At 47.2% G+C, this 17,646-nt stretch overlaps 1 protein-coding gene across 6 annotated transcripts in view; it reads left to right on the top strand.

Moving 5' to 3' along the window:
* Positions 1-250: 250 nt before the first annotated feature.
* Positions 251-17,646, top strand: part of Mbnl2 (muscleblind like splicing regulator 2) — a 151,937-nt gene continuing 134,541 nt past the window's right edge. For all 6 annotated transcript variants that reach the window (XM_021204187.2, XM_021204188.1, XM_029541443.1 and 3 more), the window contains exon 1: positions 251-487. The gene's annotated coding sequence lies outside the window, so the exon portion shown is untranslated. The remainder of the gene's footprint in view (positions 488-17,646) is intronic.

The following is a 17,646-nucleotide window of genomic DNA, read 5'->3' on the forward strand; positions in this document are numbered from 1 at the left end:
GGCTGGGTGTCTCGAAGCGTATTTGTCTGAGCTAACCCTCTCTGTGCTCTGCCAATTATGTGCCACTTTGTCTCGGAGCTCTGACTGCTTTCCTCGGAGAGGGAGATCCCTCTTCCATCAGTATGGACGCACTGTTTTCAGAGCCTGCCAGCGCTGTGTTGCTGTGTCAGTCATCCTATGAGGACCAGTTTCAGACGAGGAGGGCTGACGAGCTCGCCGGGGATTGGCCGGCTGAGCCTGGGCGGGGCCTGTGGGAAGGAAGGGCTGCAGCTCACAGCAACAGAGTTTAGACTGTCTTTGCTTCATCATCTGAAGGTAAAATTTTCCAGCCACGGCCGGCGGCTCGCAGAGTACAATAAACAGGGACGGAAAACTATTTGCATGGACCCCCCTTCCTCATGATGCGGTGGAGAAGCCGCGGCCACTCGGTCCTGCCAGATGTTCTTGGGGTTACTGTACATGGGGAAGACGAGCAGAGCTAAACAAGGTAGGAGAAACAACCCCCCCCCCCCATTTTTTTTTTAAATGTTTAAAGAGTTTGCTGCAGTACGCTGCATTCCATGTGTGTGCTTAGGGAAGCCAGGGAGACCGATTTCACTAATTCGAACGGAATACTCGCAGGAAACCCTGGAGTTTTACGTAACATTCGGATTTGAGAACAAGAAATGGCAAAGCTGGAATCTACGCCGCCCGTTTAGGGTGAGGCATAAAAAAACCGAGGTTTTTATTTATTTATTTAAAGGACAGATTCGTTTATTATTATTATCTTTAATTATCTGAAAGATCCGGACCAGTATTATCTTAAGATAATGGAGGGTTTTTTTTACTGCCAGAGTGGGCTACAGAATAAAGTTTACGTGTTTCCTGTTCTTTGAAAACATACTTGAAATTAAGAATTTAAAAAAAATCTGGTAAATAATCATTGGCTGGACGTTTGGGACTAAAATATGTCTGTTTCTTGGAAATTGGGGGCCACCCTGGTGCTACAGGGCAATGGCTTTAATTGAGTTTCAAAAGCACATTTTAAGCACCACCACGGCAGAAGAGGTAGCTTCCTGGCCAGTCTTAGACACTGTAGTTCAATGTTTACATTGCTTTTCCTGGCAGCCTCTGTCTTTGTTTCCAGCTTAAAAGTGGAACCATTATATTCAAAAGTAAAGCTGGGTTAATAATGCTTACTGCAATTATCTGATCTGTATGCATTTTTAATGAGAACACACAGCCAGCAGAATAATTTAATGAGAGCAGGCTAGCTTTTAAAGCCGGGCTCTCACTATGCCCAGCCAGATCAACTTTCTTGCCGAGAAGCAGCGGCTAGAAAGGTTGAAGCAGATTTATTTTTAACACACTTGGCCCAGGAAAAGCAAAGGCTTTCTCTGTGTTAAAGAATTCTTTCTGCCCTTTTCCGTTTTAAATTTCTGCCAGGCTTGAGGAACCCTGCTTTTTGTTAGGCCTTGGAAGCATGTGTTTACAATAAATGTGTAACATTTTTAGAATAGTTAGCAAGCACTGAAGCGAAGGGGGAAAAAAAAAAACTTGCCTAACTGCCACCTCCGTGAATGTTCCAACGTTCTTCAAAAAGCCTTACTGTCTCTTTAAAAGACAAAGATTTAGTCGGAAAATGTCTATTAGGGCATATTTATATTTAGGCAGCAACGAGAAACAAAAATTAAAGGAGACATTTTACCATGTATATAAGAGGACGTTTCTTCCTCTCTTTTGCTCTGTTCTGAGGGATAACAATGTTCATTTAAATAAGGGCAATGCCACGTACCATGGTTTTTACGTTCAAGGAGAAGTGCAGGACACTAGCCCAGAACTCCTGACGTCATCCCCCAACTATTTCTGCTGTGTGTTCTTTTATTCAGCTTGCGGAGAGGAATATTTCTCTATGTCCAGGCCAGGAACATTCGAACTCCTAGTTGGCAGGACTTGAGTTATGTCTTCCCATTTAAACCCACAGCCCATCCATCCCCCATCACAGGCCAAATAGGGCAACTTCGCCTACCTGCCTGTCCGCCCAGGTTTTCTGCAGGCTTCTGGCTTGGCTAGTGAAAAGTCATGGCCAGCCTCAGGGAGCCGAATTTCACTTTCTTTCTGGTCTAACTCTCTCTGCATTGTGGCTCAGTAAGGCTACCTGTGTGGCCCGTCCCAGGGGGTCCTACCCAGGGGACCCATTCCCAGCTTCCCTGGAAACTTTAAGTAAGGCCCAGGTTACGCTACCAAGTTCAAGGTTGATTGGATGGTGGGTGACAGCTGCTTTCATAGATACAGCAAGCACCGTGTCCTAAGGCAGATGGCTCAAAGGAAATAAAATACAATAGTGCCTGCTGTTACCCCTGTGTCACAGGTGGCACTCCTCTTGCACACCCTTGATTGTACAGATCTGGAGAAATGTTAGTGTTTATTGAGGTTGCTTTTAAAGAAAGAATTGGGGTTAGAGCACACTGCAGTTCCCTGGAGTCCCTACTACCAGCTGGCCTCCTGCACCACTTACATAGTGTGGCCTTGAGCAAGTGCCTACCTCAGTTTCTCTTCAGGGACGGAATACTTACTACAATTTCTCTCCTAGAATTCTAGGGACCTGTTTTGTACGAACAACAGTAACAAAAGTTGTTTGTCTCTTGGGACAATTCACTGAGTAAAGTACAAAGGGAAGGGGCCTCTGTGTGGAAACATTGTGGGCAATGTCTTGAGGTGTTTAGATATAAGGCTACAAAATACAAAACCCTCCAGTCTCTCAGTTTCAGTTTCCTAAAGATGCCTAAGCCAACAAATGCAATTTCCAAGGAAGTCAAGGCATGATTGTTAGCGTTTCCTCCATCGGTCTCACCTAATGTTCTAGAAGCTGCTGGGCAGGCCGGCCTCTGCCAGCAGTGGGCTTCCTAGAGCTGTGGTGGCCAAAGTTCTCAGTGCCGTTCTTACTTTGCCTCTTGTATGAAATCTATGAGCGTGGAGGGAAGGAGATGGAAAACCCGGCGGAAGGGAGGAAAAGATGCTTGTGAAATATACTGGTCATGCGGCTCTACTGCTGAACAGCCTGCCTTCGCTCTGCTCGTTGTTTTAATTTGCTGTTGCCATGGTGAAAACAAATCAATATCACATGGCTCCCAGCCAGTCCCAAGCTCTGGGAGCACCATAGAGATCCAAGAGCAGGTATTTCAAGCAGGACTCAGGATTTCAAGCAGGAAGGGGGAGCAGGGGACTCAGATACTGAGCTCAAGCAAATTCCTCCTGGGGAAGGAGTTGGATCAGTCCGACACACATGTATCTCTTCCTTTCTTCTTGCATTCTCTTATCAGCAATGAAAAAAACAATGTGGGAAGAAAAGCAAGCTGACTCATTTACATTTTCCAAAATAACGAAACAGTAGCAGTGCAGAAGCTAGTCCTGGGCATTGCAGTGGATGAAGGGTTTCAGTTAATGAAGAGATGGGACTGAGCCGAGGGGGAGTTGTAGAAAACAGTTTGGGTGCCTTCAGCACCTCCACACAGAGCTACCCCTGAGAGGCCCTTAGGAGGTTAGCAGCTCCTGCTGGTCTGTCAGGCAAGCAATCTGGCAAGGAGGAAGCAGGTGAGCAGTTTGGAGTGAGGTGTGTCAGAGACAGGGAAGCAGTCAGGAGACTGAGTCACAGCAGATCAGCAGGTCAGAGGTCCATCAGGTGAGCGCAGGAGGACTCCAAGGTCACGACCCCACAGAGCACAGGACACTTCTTCCTTCTCACCAAAGCTCAGCCCGAAGCCCTGTGAGGCAGGAAGGAAAGAGACTGCAGAAAATAATACTACTAATAAAGAGTCGGGAGCCCAAGCTTCCTTTCTGGAAAGAACCACTCAACTAGAGAGAGGGATACTTGCTGCTTCGTGGGTTTGGTATTTCCCTCCTTGGAGGATGAAGTGGGTTTTATCCTGGCCTTGGTGGATCAGTTTTGCTGCTGGTTTTGTTTGTGTTTGTTTGTTTTTGTTTTGTCTGTCTCCATCATTTAGTTACTCCAGTTTTTGTTTTGCTTTTTTGTTTTGTTTTGTTTTGTTTTCCTTCTTGAAAATGTATACAAAGTGTCCCTTGCAGCAAGAGCAACTTCTCAGCGAGGAGTCAGCGTTTGCTCCAGGCCTGGGCCTCTAAGGGCTGGGTCTGTCAGTACTAGGCCAGGCCTCCACTGCAGTGCTGAGCCGAAACAGGTCTGTTCAGTAAGGCTCCAGCTTGGTGTGCTGAGCCTGAGCTCCCTGATGATGGGTAGCTTTCAGCTGACCTTCTCTTACGCCCCCTCAATATGACAAAAAAACATCTTGGACCCACAACGTGCTTTTACTGTTTTGACAAAGCATTCATTGTTTAAGGTCTCTTGGGTCAGCAATCCAACATCAGTCAACAAGTGTTTGTCAGGCGCCTTTTGGGCAGGGTCTTAGGCTTGGCTAGGACTTTAGGCTACCTACTACCTACCTTCCTGTGTAAAAGCCTAAATTTCAAAGGCTTTAAGACATCCTCATTGGCTAATATTAAGCTAGCATTGTAATCATCAGATACTGATTTTAATCTAGAGGTGATTCTGGTGTTTAGAGGATGAACGAAACACATTTTTTTTTTTTAAAAAAAAAATGCTTTTTAGATTTTAGATATCTATCCTTTCTTTCTTTACTGTATTTCTTACCGCTGGGCTCCTGTTGTTTAATTAACATAAAGCTAGGTGAGCCGTGGAGGTGTGTCAGAGTGCTTGAAACATGCAGATTACATTAGTACTCAGAGTCACAGCCACCATAGCTTCAGCCTGAAATGGCAAGGCTGTGGCACATCGTTTATAAAGCCTTAAATGCCAGCCAGTGAACAAAGGGAAATCTTAGACCTGCTCACACTTGTGAGCTTCAGCCTGCCCCCAACAGCCCATGATGCAATTATGAGGAAACCTGATGCTGCCTCTAGGGGATTACACTTCCCCACATTCTTTCATAAATGCAGGAGGGGGTTGTTTTGTTTTAGTTGATTTCCCCTCTAAACTTTGTTTTGATGGTAGTGGTTGGGGGATTTTGCTCCTGCAAGAACATTCCTTTTCTGGACAGACACAAACTGTGTGAGGCTAAAGGATGTAGTAAGGGACAGACCTGAAAGAGGAGGCTGGAAATTCAGACTTTTTAAACCTTTTTTTTTTTTTTTTTAAATCAGCTCCGTGTCTGCATTGACAGAGGAGCTAGGCCACCCTTGGGAACATCGGTGGTGAGCTGGCTGTGGAAGAACTGTGGGGTGTAAGTCACCTTTACGGAAACAGGAGAGAGTGGGAAATGCCCTAGAACCCTGCAAGGCTCTTCTAAGCTGTCCAAAATGCACAAAAGCTAGGAGACAAGATGAGACCAGCGCACAACTTATCTCAGAACAATAATGAACAGATGTGGGGCTCCTCTCGCTTGACAAGGGCTTTTGCTGCTGTCATCTCCATTAACAGCTTAAATGGGGAGTTACAGAATGGGAGCCTCTGCCAGGCGCTCTGGCTAAAACTCCAGGAGATGAGGTATTGATTTTAAAGTTTTATTTGTTAGGAGACTGGGGGATACCCCAGTTGGCAGAGTGGAAGCCTGATGTCCCCGAGGCCTTGTGTCAATCTACCTCCTACCACATAAAACCAGGTGTAGTGGAACACATCTGTGATACTAGCACTCAAGAACTATAGGCAGGAGGGTCAGAAGTTTAGTCATGCTTTGCAACATAGTGAGTTCTAGACCAGCCTGGGCTGCCCTGTGCGTGTGTGTGTGTGTGTGTGTGTGTGTGTGTGTGTATTCTCCCCACTACCTTGGTTAATTGACTTGGATTTTGAAAGCACAAGAAAAACTTGTAAATGTCCCAGGTGCCAGATGTGAGGACATAGAGTCATGTCACCACCTAAGTACTTTCTTAGACAGTATTCCATTTAGACCTAGGTGGCACAAAGGTAACACCTTCAGAGAGGTAGATTCTCAGCTTGGATTGCTTGGGTAAGCTTCGGGATAAAGCCAGAGTTGACCCTCTACCCCAACCCAGCCACGTGGCCATTAGGTGTTTCATGAACACCTCACAATGTCCTGCAGGCCAGAGAAAAACCAAGTCAGCAAAGACAGCAACAACAGTGGCCTTCTGCTCCCCTGAGAGCAGCTCACAGAGTCTCTTAAACTGGTAGAAAGATGGATGTGGAGACTGGCAATGACTCTTCTGGGAGCATTTGTTACAAGCAAGCTGCTTTACACATACCTTGCACAGTTGGCATGTTAGAAGGTCCTTAGAGCCCCAGCCAGTCAACAGCACTCTCAATGTGTGGTAGAGGAGAAGAACTCTCTGAAGACTTGGTAACAGCCATGACTTGGCGAAAGCCGGCCTGGGGACCATGTACACTCGGGCCTCTGAGACTCTCAAGTCCGACGGGTAGCCAGCATTGCAGGTTTTGAGCTGAATAAATAAGAGAGATGAAAATAGCTTATAGAAAGTACTGCAGTTTCAAGGTAGAAACATGAATGGTGTTAGGCCTTTCAGATGTGTGTCGTCGCCATTCTGTTAAGCTCTGAGTGTAATAGTCACCGTGGCATCTTAAATACATATGCTATTTGAAGTCTTCTGTCTATTGTTTCCCTGGTGGTCAGAACTCACACTTCCTGTTTAACAAATCAAATGACAGCAGGGTTTGAGTGAGGTTAACTAACATGCTACAAGTTTTAGCAACCCCAAAGTGGAGAAGTTACTTCCCGAGCCTATAGAAAGTTATACATAGGATACTTACTGAGCTAAATGAATCACACCATTCATTTAGCTCCTAACTTGAAGCTTTCGTATAATGTATGTCATGCTGTTGAGCAGAGCTCAACCCTAGCAATTTGGGAAGGACACTAATGTTTTTAATTAAGCGATTGAATTATCCTGAAAAAAAAAAATCTATAAACTTCTGGCATCATAAATGCAAGCCTCAATTAATCATACTAAAAGCATTGAGGAGGTTTATATGATATAGATGATTTAGTTCTTATAGCTTTAAAGTTCTGAGAATTTGGGGAAGAAAAGTTGTGTTAGGGTCAGATGGTACCAAGGACTTCAAGGCTCTACATGCAAACATTTTGTCTAAATCAGCCTTTCTACTAGGAAAAGTCTACACCCCAAGCCAAGGATAAGATTATTTATTAGTAAGTAGAGAGTTCAACTTACATATTATTTAGTGTATCCTTTTGAACTCTCAATTGTCATGTTTATTTGATGATGTATAGATCATATTGGCATGGTTATACAAGAAAACCGTTTGTAAATGAGGAACTATTATTATGATGGTTGTTTCTGGTTTACAAAATATTTTATAATAGGAGCATATGATCAAAAAGCATGGAGAGTCCAGAGGTCAGGGAAGAGGGACAGTGAGGTTAAGGAACCACAAGGAGAGTTGACTATAGAATATGGAGCCAGTGTTAGGGGACAGTGAGGAATACGGCTACACAGGAACAGTTGGAATCAAACAGGTAGGGTAGAGCTGAAAAGCCATAAGTGATGCCACTGGACAGAAAAAATTTACAATAATCCAGGCATAATGTAGGGAAGAGTAGATGAGAGTGGAGGAGAAAGGGATCTGAAGGACCTTGTGGTGGAAAAATAGGAGATGCTGCAAGTGTTCAGAAGTGCCAGAAATACATTGTGGTTTCTATCACAAGAGATAATACTGATGGTACTGTGACTGGAAAGGGATCTAGAAAGAACAAGAGACCAGCTGTAGGAAGAGGTTCAGAGGAGGAGGGGAGACAATGAGCCATGAGCTTTCTCAGCATCCAACTATAGCCACCAGTGGGATATACCTGTGGAGTTATCTTATAGATATAGATATCTGTACTTGACAAAGAGGGGGGCAGCAGACAGCCTAGTTTTCAGATTACCAGTGTCTAAGCCTGAGACAGCTGTCTTGAAACAATAGTTGATGTCATGCATACTCAACACCGCACAGAGAGAGGCAGTTGACCAATGGCAAGCTTTGAAAAAAAACTAGTCAGTGGCCCAGAAGAAGCTAGGAGGAAGAACAGATTCAGGAAACTAAATGTACGTAAAAGGAGAAAATCGTTTTTTGAAAAAAAAAAAAAAAAAGTAAGCAAAACGATTGAGGACCGTATCCCAGTCTGTGTGAATCCGCAAGAATAGTGTGTGTACCTTTCCTGTAGCTGGGCAAAATACCGAAGGAAAGCACCTAGCAGGAATGAAGCCCATCGAGGTGATGGCGGGGTTGGCAGCAGCCCAGTTTAGGCTCACAGTTTGAGGGTGCGGTCCATCACGGTAGCAGGTCGGCTGGTGTGCATCCACAGCGAGGGACAGAAAAGACGGGCTGGAGCCTGGTGCTTTGCTTTCATTCACCCAGGACCTCTCCAACCTCAGAATGGCGCTGCTCACACTTAGGGTGGGGTCTCCCTTCTCATCTCAGTTCGTCCAGGCTTAAAGCCTCCTCACAGCCAGGCCCAGAGGTTTGTTGCCATGGTAATCCTAAATCCCATCCAGTTGACAATCAAAATTAACGATCACAGCCTCCTACACGTATTTCACCCTCCTTAGCACCAGTCTCTGGCAATGATCCTGCTGGAGGCAAACGTTTGTTCATAGTCATGTTTGAAGGCAGAGTGGTGGGCGTATGCGGGAACAGTCATAGCTGCGTCTTTCATACGTACAGGTGACTTAAAAGTACATTTTTTTCAGAGGCAGAACGGTTAAAAGCAAAATTATCAAGACTTTTTCATCTGCCTTTTAAGATACCTGTTTGCAGGACTGGTTGGGGTGGCAATTCCAGAGTGAAACATCACCAGACCTTGGGTGTCTTGTTTTTACCGAGTCTATCAGATTCTCTTGAAGCTGGCCATAAGGACTACTTGGAAGCAATTCTCAAGATGAGAAAGTTCTTGGTGTGGTTGGAAGTAGTTGGTGTGCTTCTGCTGATGTCTCCAAGGACTAAACCAGAACAGCACTGCTCCAACTTGCATGTACCTGCAAGTCACCTGGGGATCTTATAAGGGATGTAGATTCTGATTCAGTAGGTCTGGGGTGGGGCTAACAGTCTGCTTTCCTAACAAGCTCCCAGAGGAAAAAGAAGACGGTACCACACGTCCTGTTCAATAGGGAGGATCTGGAACACTGGGGCAGCTTGGCAGAAACGTGAGTGCCAGTGGATGATGGGTCTACAATAGCTCACCCAAAGAGCCTGTGCAGCTTTGGAGGCCAGCACCACTGGCCCAGGCGGCTTCTGCAGAATACCAGTCCTGCCTAGAGGTCAGATTATGTTAATGTTGACTCCCAGTCTACAGGAGCCCAGCTAGGTGATGGCAGGGTTGGCAGCAGCCCAGCTGTGGACATCTCCTATGCCTAAGATGCCTGTGGTTGCCATGGACACAGACTCTCAACTTGCACGAGAAGTTTGGTACCTACACTTGCATGAGGAGTAAGCAGGATGTGTTATGTGTACCTGGAATGGCAAGAGGCTGTGTTATGTGCCTTTAGCATGACGTGGGGATGTGTTACGTGCCTTTGGCATGACATCGGTTTCATAGTACAGCTACATTTAAGTTACAGTCCACAAACAAAGACATCATCAGAGAGGACTGGGAGAAGTCCAGGCCTGAGTAGAGATCTTTTACCTTCCTCTTCCTCTTCCTCTGGGGTATTTCCTCTCTTTCTGTCACCAATGAAGCCCTCTTTCTCTCGTTCTCTCCTGGAACCAGGAATGGAGCTAAACTGATTTAGGGGAAGTCTTTCCTGCCTGATGCCTGTTAGTCCGCACAGGGATGAGGCGGGGTGGGTGGACATGCTTTCTAATTGACCAATAACCTCTTAAAAGTGAAACAGCAAATGTTTATCGGGTTTATCGAGTGCCTACTCTATAGCCAGCCTTCTGTTGAGAGCCGTGTTCATCAATTCCATTAAAATGTTTTATGAAGAAAGTGAAGTACAGGAAAAGTGATTTCCCAAGGTCACAAGGATTCAAACCAAGGCCAGACACACCTTGGTGGGACTGAATGTGCTTCCTCTGTCAGGAGTGCCTCCGTCAAGGGGGACTGCGAAAGGGGCTTGCTTAGAGAAATGCTCCTGCCACAGTATTCCCTGAGGAGTTAAACACAGCAGACAGGAGCGGCCACTGGTGGAACTTGGTGTAGAACCAGGTCATGGCCAGGAGGGTCATCTCACTGTTTGTTGAAAATTACTTGGCCTTTTTGTTACTTTTCAGGCGTGTGTGTGTGTGTGTGTGTGTGTGTGTGTGTGTGTGTGTGTGTTTTGAGACAGTGTTTCTCTGTGTGACCCTGGCTGTCCTGGAACTCACTCTGTAGACCAGGCTGGCCTCAAACTCAGAAATCCGCCTGCCTCTGCCCCCCGAGTGCTGGGATTAAAGCCGTGCGCCACATGGTCTAAGGCGTTTTGTGCTGTTTTCCCGTTGCTACCTGAGAGACTTTCCTAGAAACGCATCTGTTGCGTTGTGGAATCATTGGAGATGGAGCTCAGGGCCTCTCCTGCCAGGGACGAGCCCGTTGAGCTATACCCTTTGTTCTTTTTCTACTTTAAGTTTTGAGGCAAGGTCTCACGCTCTGTGGCCCATGGAAGCCTTGAGTGCTTCCGCCTCAGCCTTCCTAATGTTTACCATCATAGGCCTTGGCTACGGGGCTGGCTAGGAACACTGTCTGTCTTCAGCTTCCCAACCTGTGCCGTGTGTTTCCTGCCGGAAGTTCTGTCCTCTTCCAAGGGTGTTCACTGCTCCTGTGTAGCTGCTCTGTCTGTTGCTATGGTAAGCCATGGCCTCCTTCCTCCTGTTTCATCTCCCACCCAGCATCCCTACCAGTGGCGTACTCCATAGGTATGGTATTCCTGGAGATCTCTTCTGTCAGATGCTTGCCTGAGAGACAGGATGCAGTCCTGCTTAGGAAACCCCTCACTTGAGCCCTGGAGTACCAGCTTCCTGGCAGCCACCAGGAAGACCATCCCCTCCGGAAACAAAACAAGCCCTATCTCTTAAGTCTCTCTGTTCCTCTTCTTTAAAGTTCTTAGTGCTACTAGGCTACAATTAAGAGGCAGGATCAAAGGGACCTGCTGCCTCTGGGGCTGCTAGGGCCAAAGGACAACTTTGGTCTCTTTCTCTTTTTTTTTTAACTCTTTACTTCCCAGGACTTCTACACCAGCCAGCTACTGCCAGCTTGTTATGAGCTGTTATGCACTAGAAGAGGAGAAAGGGCTTTGGGGAGACACATTCAAATGGGCGAGCACTTTGCCTGCCATACAGATGGAAATCAGAGGAGACCCCAAGAGGGAGAGTCTCTGAGCTGGTAGAGGTCATATTCACCTTCCCCCTGAGCTCTAACAAGCAGTTTCTAATGTCTGCAGCCCTAGAGTAGACCCGCACAAGCCAGACGCACATAAGCTACAGTGTTCACTTAGACAACCGTGCCCCCCTAGTCCTCAGTGCTGAAATGGAAGTGGGGCTCCCATCACCCCCAGTGCCACCGGTCTCCACGGAAGGCCAGTCCTTCACATCATGGAGGTGAGAGGCCTCTGATAGGCTCAGTTTGGCACCTCCCTTATTCCCGGCTGTGGTACTTACACTTCTGCAACCTGGGATCCTAGGGAATCCTGAGCCAGCAAGGCTAGAGAAAGGGGTGAGCAGTCGCTTCTGCTCAGGTCTAAATGCCGTGGGAACAGCAGACGGATGCTCTGCAGGACTTCCGAATGATCACCCTGCATCCCTGTATGCTTCCTCTGGGCACATCTGCTAGCATGTCGGACACTGGCTTAAAAATGATAGCCCGGCCAGCAGATGTTTACACAGAAGACATGCTGGCTGGAACGCTGAGGGGAGAACGCTAAGTTGCAGATTTCCGGTTGCCTTGGACTCTGCATTTCCCCCTCCGCTCCACCCACATGGTGATAATTTCCGTCCTCGCCTGTGGCCCTCTTCCTCAGACACCCAGAGACCCCCTGCACCATCAGTAGGTGCCAAGGTCACTGAAGGAACTAATTAATCTCAGCTCCATTTGGCAGCAGGCTGTGCCCACCTTCCCTCTCTTCCTGAGGGAGGAACAGGGAAGGGTTTTCTGGTTTTCTTCCTTAGTTATGCCTGAGCCTACACAGAGTGAGGGAGAGAGGAGAGTGCCCAGCAGCTCCCTGCCCTAGATCAGGTGTTAATGTGAAGAAAACCAGGGCAAGCTGCAAGCCCTGGGCCTAGCGCTGAGGCAGACTCTTGTTAGGAAAACCCTTAGGTTGATGTTTAAACTAAAGATCAGTAGGCCTCTATTCTAGCACACACTGGGCCCCATTCTCCCTCTCCCCGTTCCCCTCCCCCTCTGCTTCCTTCCCTTCCTCTCCCTTCCCTCTCCCTTTCCCCTCCCCTTCTCCCTCCCCCTCCCTCATTCCCTTCTCTACCACTGCCCCTTCCCTGCCCCTCCCTTCCCCCTCCCCTTCTGCTTCCTTCCTCTCCCTCCTTTCCTCTCCCTCTCTACCTTCCCCTCCCCCTCTGCTCTCTCTCCTTCCTTCCCCTCCCTTCCCCTCCCTCACCATCTATTTTACTCTCTCTCCCCCCCTTGTCTCTTGTCTTCTCTCTTTTCTGCCAGTATTCATCCCCCCTTCCTCTCCTTCCCTCCCTTACTTCCTCTCCCACTCCCCCCCCCTCCACTGCTGGTTTTACCTTCCGCATAACAGACCCTACCCACATTCCACCATAGAGGAATTTTGCCTTTTCAATGAGAACTGCCAGTCTGCTCCTTGATCACTCAGAAGCATGACCACTCCCAACCCCATATTAGGCTAAAAGGTGTGTTGCATAACCCAGACCAGATGAAATCATTGATGAGAAAAAGCCACTCAGGGGCTGGGAGAACCCAATGAACAGACTTGGAAAATGTCACCGTTCAACACCCTGCCTGCTTGATACCTGGCCGAGTTTTCCTCCCCATGTGTTTGCAAACACTCAAGTTAATGTCTGTGGCTGTAGAATTGCGTTTGCTATTCTCGTCCAAAACTCCTGTTTTGAGGAGTTAAAAGGCAAGAAAGATCAGCAGCATGGCCTGCGCATGTTGTCGGGACAACACAGTAGAGCAAGTCTGAGAGCCTGAGTATATCACAGCCAGTGGCCCTCTTGGTCCCCTCCTCCCTGACTTCCAAAGCTGTTGAGGTGAGAGGTTCCTGTTACAGTTTGGCAGAACTCAGAAAATCCTGGAGTTAGGTTGGTAACTTCCCGAAGGCGGTAAACCTTCTGTTCAGTGCAGTAGCAGATTCCTGGGGACCCTGCTGCTGTTGACTGATCCCTATTCACCTATCCAGACTTGTGGAAGGACCACAGCATCCAGTCCTCAGAGTGGCCCAGCTCTGGACTCCTTCAGCCTCGGCCGGGGCAGTGGAGCCAGGAAAGCTTTGACTGAGTTTCCCTCCCTCACGTTTTTCCGTCTTCCCCTCACGTTCACAGGACTGAAAATTAGAAACACTTCTCTCCTACACACAAAATTACTCCCTCACACACATTTCCCCCCTCCTGCTTAGAAAAGGCAATTGCTGCCAGAACAGGCTGCTGGAGGGAGAGCAGCCACCCTGGTACAAGGATAGAGCTTGAAGTGTAGCAAGCCTACCTCGACAGAGGAACATGGTTACCCTCTGGTCACCCTCGAAGAATGACAGAACCAAGGAGACAGTGAGGCGCTCCCTGGAACCCTGCCTGTGTCTGATTTCTTCGTCTGGGTGCATGTTGGCTTTGCGGAGATCTGGTGGGCTAAACACTTGGGATTCGTGGTCATTTCTGTCTTTATAAAGAGATTGTGCTTCAACTTGCTGGCTATTATAAAATACTGAGAAGGCTCGTGCAGAAGGCTCCTGGCTACCTCTGCTCCCACTCGGGCCTCTTCTCCGGCCTCATTGATGTCTCTCCTTATGCTTTGGGCTTCTGCAAGTGGGTGGTTCACATTCTCAAAATACCACCAATCTCACTAGAAACCAGAACTGCAAAAGACCACTCCACTCAACCGGACACGCACCCCTGGGCCCTAAGGAAATGAATGCTTCAAGCTAGAAAAGGGAAGAAATCTTCAGTCATGATAAGGACTGCAGTGATTACTGCTATCCCCTTTTATTTCATACACAAACATCTCTTTTTCTCCATTTTTGTCTTATTCAAGTACATGAAAGTTTAGTTTTTAGGATTTTTTTTTCTATCTGGATTTTAAGATTAGTAGAAAGAGGGAAGAGCAGGTCCCTCTGATTGTGGCCCTTCGTCTTTAGCCTTCACCGTGTGGCTCTTAGTTCCTGTTACTTTATTTAGGTAGAGGGAGTGTGTATTTCAAAAATTAAATTAAATACAGGATTGGCAAGATGGCAGTCAGTAAGAGTGCATCTTCGTTTAATCCTCAGGACCCACATAAAACACAGCATGGCAGGACAATGTGTGCTTGTGATCCCAGCACTAGGGAAGCAGAGGTAGGCGGATCCCTGGGCCACACCAGCTAGCCACTCTAGCCTACTTGGTGAGTTCCAGGTCAGTGAGAGACTCTGTCTCAATAAAATAGTAGGCAGTGCCTGAGATTGACCGCCAGTCCCCGTGTGTGTGTGTGTGTGTATGTGTGTGTGTGTGTGTGTGTGTAATATCACACAACAAAACACATACACATGAACACATACATATACATGAGCATACACACACACTCACACCCACCCACCCATATCTACTCAAATACACACACTCACATACCCACACTCACTCACATACACACTCACATATACCCACATCCATATATGCACACTCACATGCACACACACAGAGAGAAGACTTTTAAAAGTCAGGATGATCACAGTTATCTCTCTAGAATCACATGAGGGTACGAGAAGACAGTGCTGGCTGCCCACAGAGAGGGCTGGGGTTGATGGCATTGTCACTGAGCCTTGGCCTGCAATATCATTGCTTTCTACGTCTTGAAGTTTCTGTTGACTATGAAAAGCTCTACAGAAACAATCTATGACAAGAAAGGCATAAGAAGAAAGGTGTTGTTCGAATCTCCCCTTTTCCTTTCCCTTGTGGTCTTTACAGTGTGTGAGAGGGGAGGTAGGTGTGTGGATGAGCCACAGTGGTAAAGCCACCATGCTAAAGCCTCTGTGGACAAGTCACTGTGGTAAAGGTTACATGTGTAACCTGTGTTACAAAAACCCCTGTGAGAAGATTTTGGCCATCCAAACAAGCCAGGGAAGGCTTCCTGGAGGAGACAACATCACCAGTGGCCTCCAGCAAGTCCCATGGCATGCCATGCACTTCGAAAGCACCCAGGCGTACATACCTCTTTGGACCACAGCCTGTCTGCCAGGGAGAGCTTGGCATGGACTGAGTTGCAGGTGTCTCTGAATGCTCCAGCTTGGGCCTCAGACTTCATTAGAGTACAGCAGCCACCAGGTGTTTTTGAGCAGATGTGAGATAGGATCAGTCGTAGCTTAAGGCTGATTTAGACCCAGGTGATGGGTACTTGGGTGAGCCCAAGGCTCCAGGAGCTGGAATGTTGAAGAACCAGGAAGTGATGTACTGACGCAGAGCCAGGCACCAGGGGCTTGGGTGCGACTTACTGGAGGGCTAGGGATATAGTACAGAGAGGACCTGGAGGCACAGACAGAGATGCCAGAAACGCTTGGTGACACGGATGGGGAGACGGTGCCGGGGGCTGGGGTTCCAGGTGTTCTGAGAAGTGTGGGTGTAGGCTTTGTGCAGACCATGGTGTGAATTTGGTATTTATCTGCAGAAGGCTGATATTTGAGATGAAAACAGGAGTTTGTTAAGGACACAAGTAATCTAGAAAAAAAGTTGATGGCACAGCCTCAGAGAATGCATATTTAAGGGGATAGCCAGGGCTCTTTGTGGACATACACATACACAGCAGATGATGACATTTCAAAGAGTGTACTTCGGCACGGGTGTGTAGGCTTGTGACATCTCCCAGTACCTTGGAGTCTGTATAATAGATGATGTTATCCACTTTTCCCTGCACTGAGGGCTTATAGAACCAAAGGGTTGTGAGAAAAAATGGCAGATTCTGAAGTTCAAGAAAGATGGGAGCTGGACATGTAGTCCTGACGTGAGGGGGGTAAAGAGGCAAGCCTGGCCTTTGGGAGCATGTCAGGAAGAATTGTGAGTGGTTCCTGCAAGTGTGGAATGCATAAGTGTTGAAAAGTGTGTGGTGGCAATCAAAAGAGGTGCAGTGGGAGAAGCAACAGGGTTAAGATGGTCGGTGGGGCTTGTGGGAAGGTGTGCGAGGCTGACGGGACACTGCTGACCTTTGAGCCAGAAGCAGCTTCCGGGAATGGAGTGCCTGGAGGCACAGGGAAGAAAGTTTGAGAGCAGTGACAGGAAGGGGTTTGATTCTTCCATGGTGGGGAAGGTGAATAGAGTCAGGTAGGTCTGATAGCAGGTGGTAAATCGAGGAACGCTTCTCCAGGAAGCGTCCAGGGTTTTGTCAGACGTGAGTTGTTCTCATCAGAATAAGTGTATTGAGGAGAGAGGGGCCAGCGGGCTGCTCTGATCCCCATTTCTAATTGAAGATGAGCTTTGTATCATTTACAGGCTTAGCCACGACTCAAAAACAGGGCTGCTGTCAGCATGGTGGGGCAACATTGCCTTTCTTTTGTTATTTTCCCTTGAGTTTTGCTTATTTCCTGGGTTTTAGCAGGGGAGGAGTCTGGGGCGGAGCATTGTTCCTATAAGCTATCGTGAGATATGTGTATGTGGACACTGCTAAGTGTGTCCTGCAGTAATCCTCACGTATGGCATGTATAAGCTGTTGTCTGGCAACCAGTACAACCCCAACAAATATTTTCAGAATAAGATGGAATGAATGAAGTATTTTATTATCAAGGCAGGCATTTCTTTAGATGAGGATTAGCTATGAGTCAGACTCACACAAATCCGTGCCTCATCATCCGCCCAAACACAGGCAGAACTTTCCATTGCAATGTAAACTGAATCCATTGTCACCCTGGGAGTGCACACAGTCCTGGGAAGCAGTGCTTTATAGTACTGAAGGGAGGCCAGCTCGGCCCTAGAATCTTCAACCAGGGATCTTTATTATTATTTTTTATTTATTTATTCAAACTTTACAGAGGAATACTAGTGGATAAAGGGATTGGTGAGAGAAAGGCTAGGGCTAAAATGCTGAGCTGGGAGTTGTCTAGAGTGTCTGACTTTTTTTAGAAGCAAGTTCTAGTTGCTTAATTGACACAGGGGTGACACTTTTTGACACTTTTGGTTATGTTCCTCTGCAGAGGAACAACTCACAAAATGGATTGACCAGTTTCTTCCCCTTTGAGAGACTAGCCACTTGAAAACCAAATAAAAGACAAGCATGCTATGGTCAAGGCCAGAGTGAGGTTTGAGGCGATGTGACAGGGCCAAGTATCTATAACACATCCGCTTTACCCAACAGCGACTCCAGGAGAAGAAAGACATCACTTTTGCCAGCCCCAATTCAAAAGCTGATTGATCACAGTGCTCTCAAGCTTGGTTTCGTTGGCAGCTCAAACTCTTTGGAAGCTTGAATTAAAAAACAAACAAACAAACAAACAAAAAACCCAAACCAAACCAAACAAAAAACAAAAGGAGATTTCTTGGCCTGTGCCCCAAGACCCTGAATTGAGATATCTGGGGTGGGGCCCAGGAATCTTCTTTATTGGAAGAATCCA

This window comes from Mus pahari, chromosome 8, assembly GCF_900095145.1.
Source record: "Mus pahari chromosome 8, PAHARI_EIJ_v1.1, whole genome shotgun sequence".
In the NCBI taxonomy this organism is placed as follows: domain Eukaryota; kingdom Metazoa; phylum Chordata; class Mammalia; order Rodentia; family Muridae; genus Mus; species Mus pahari.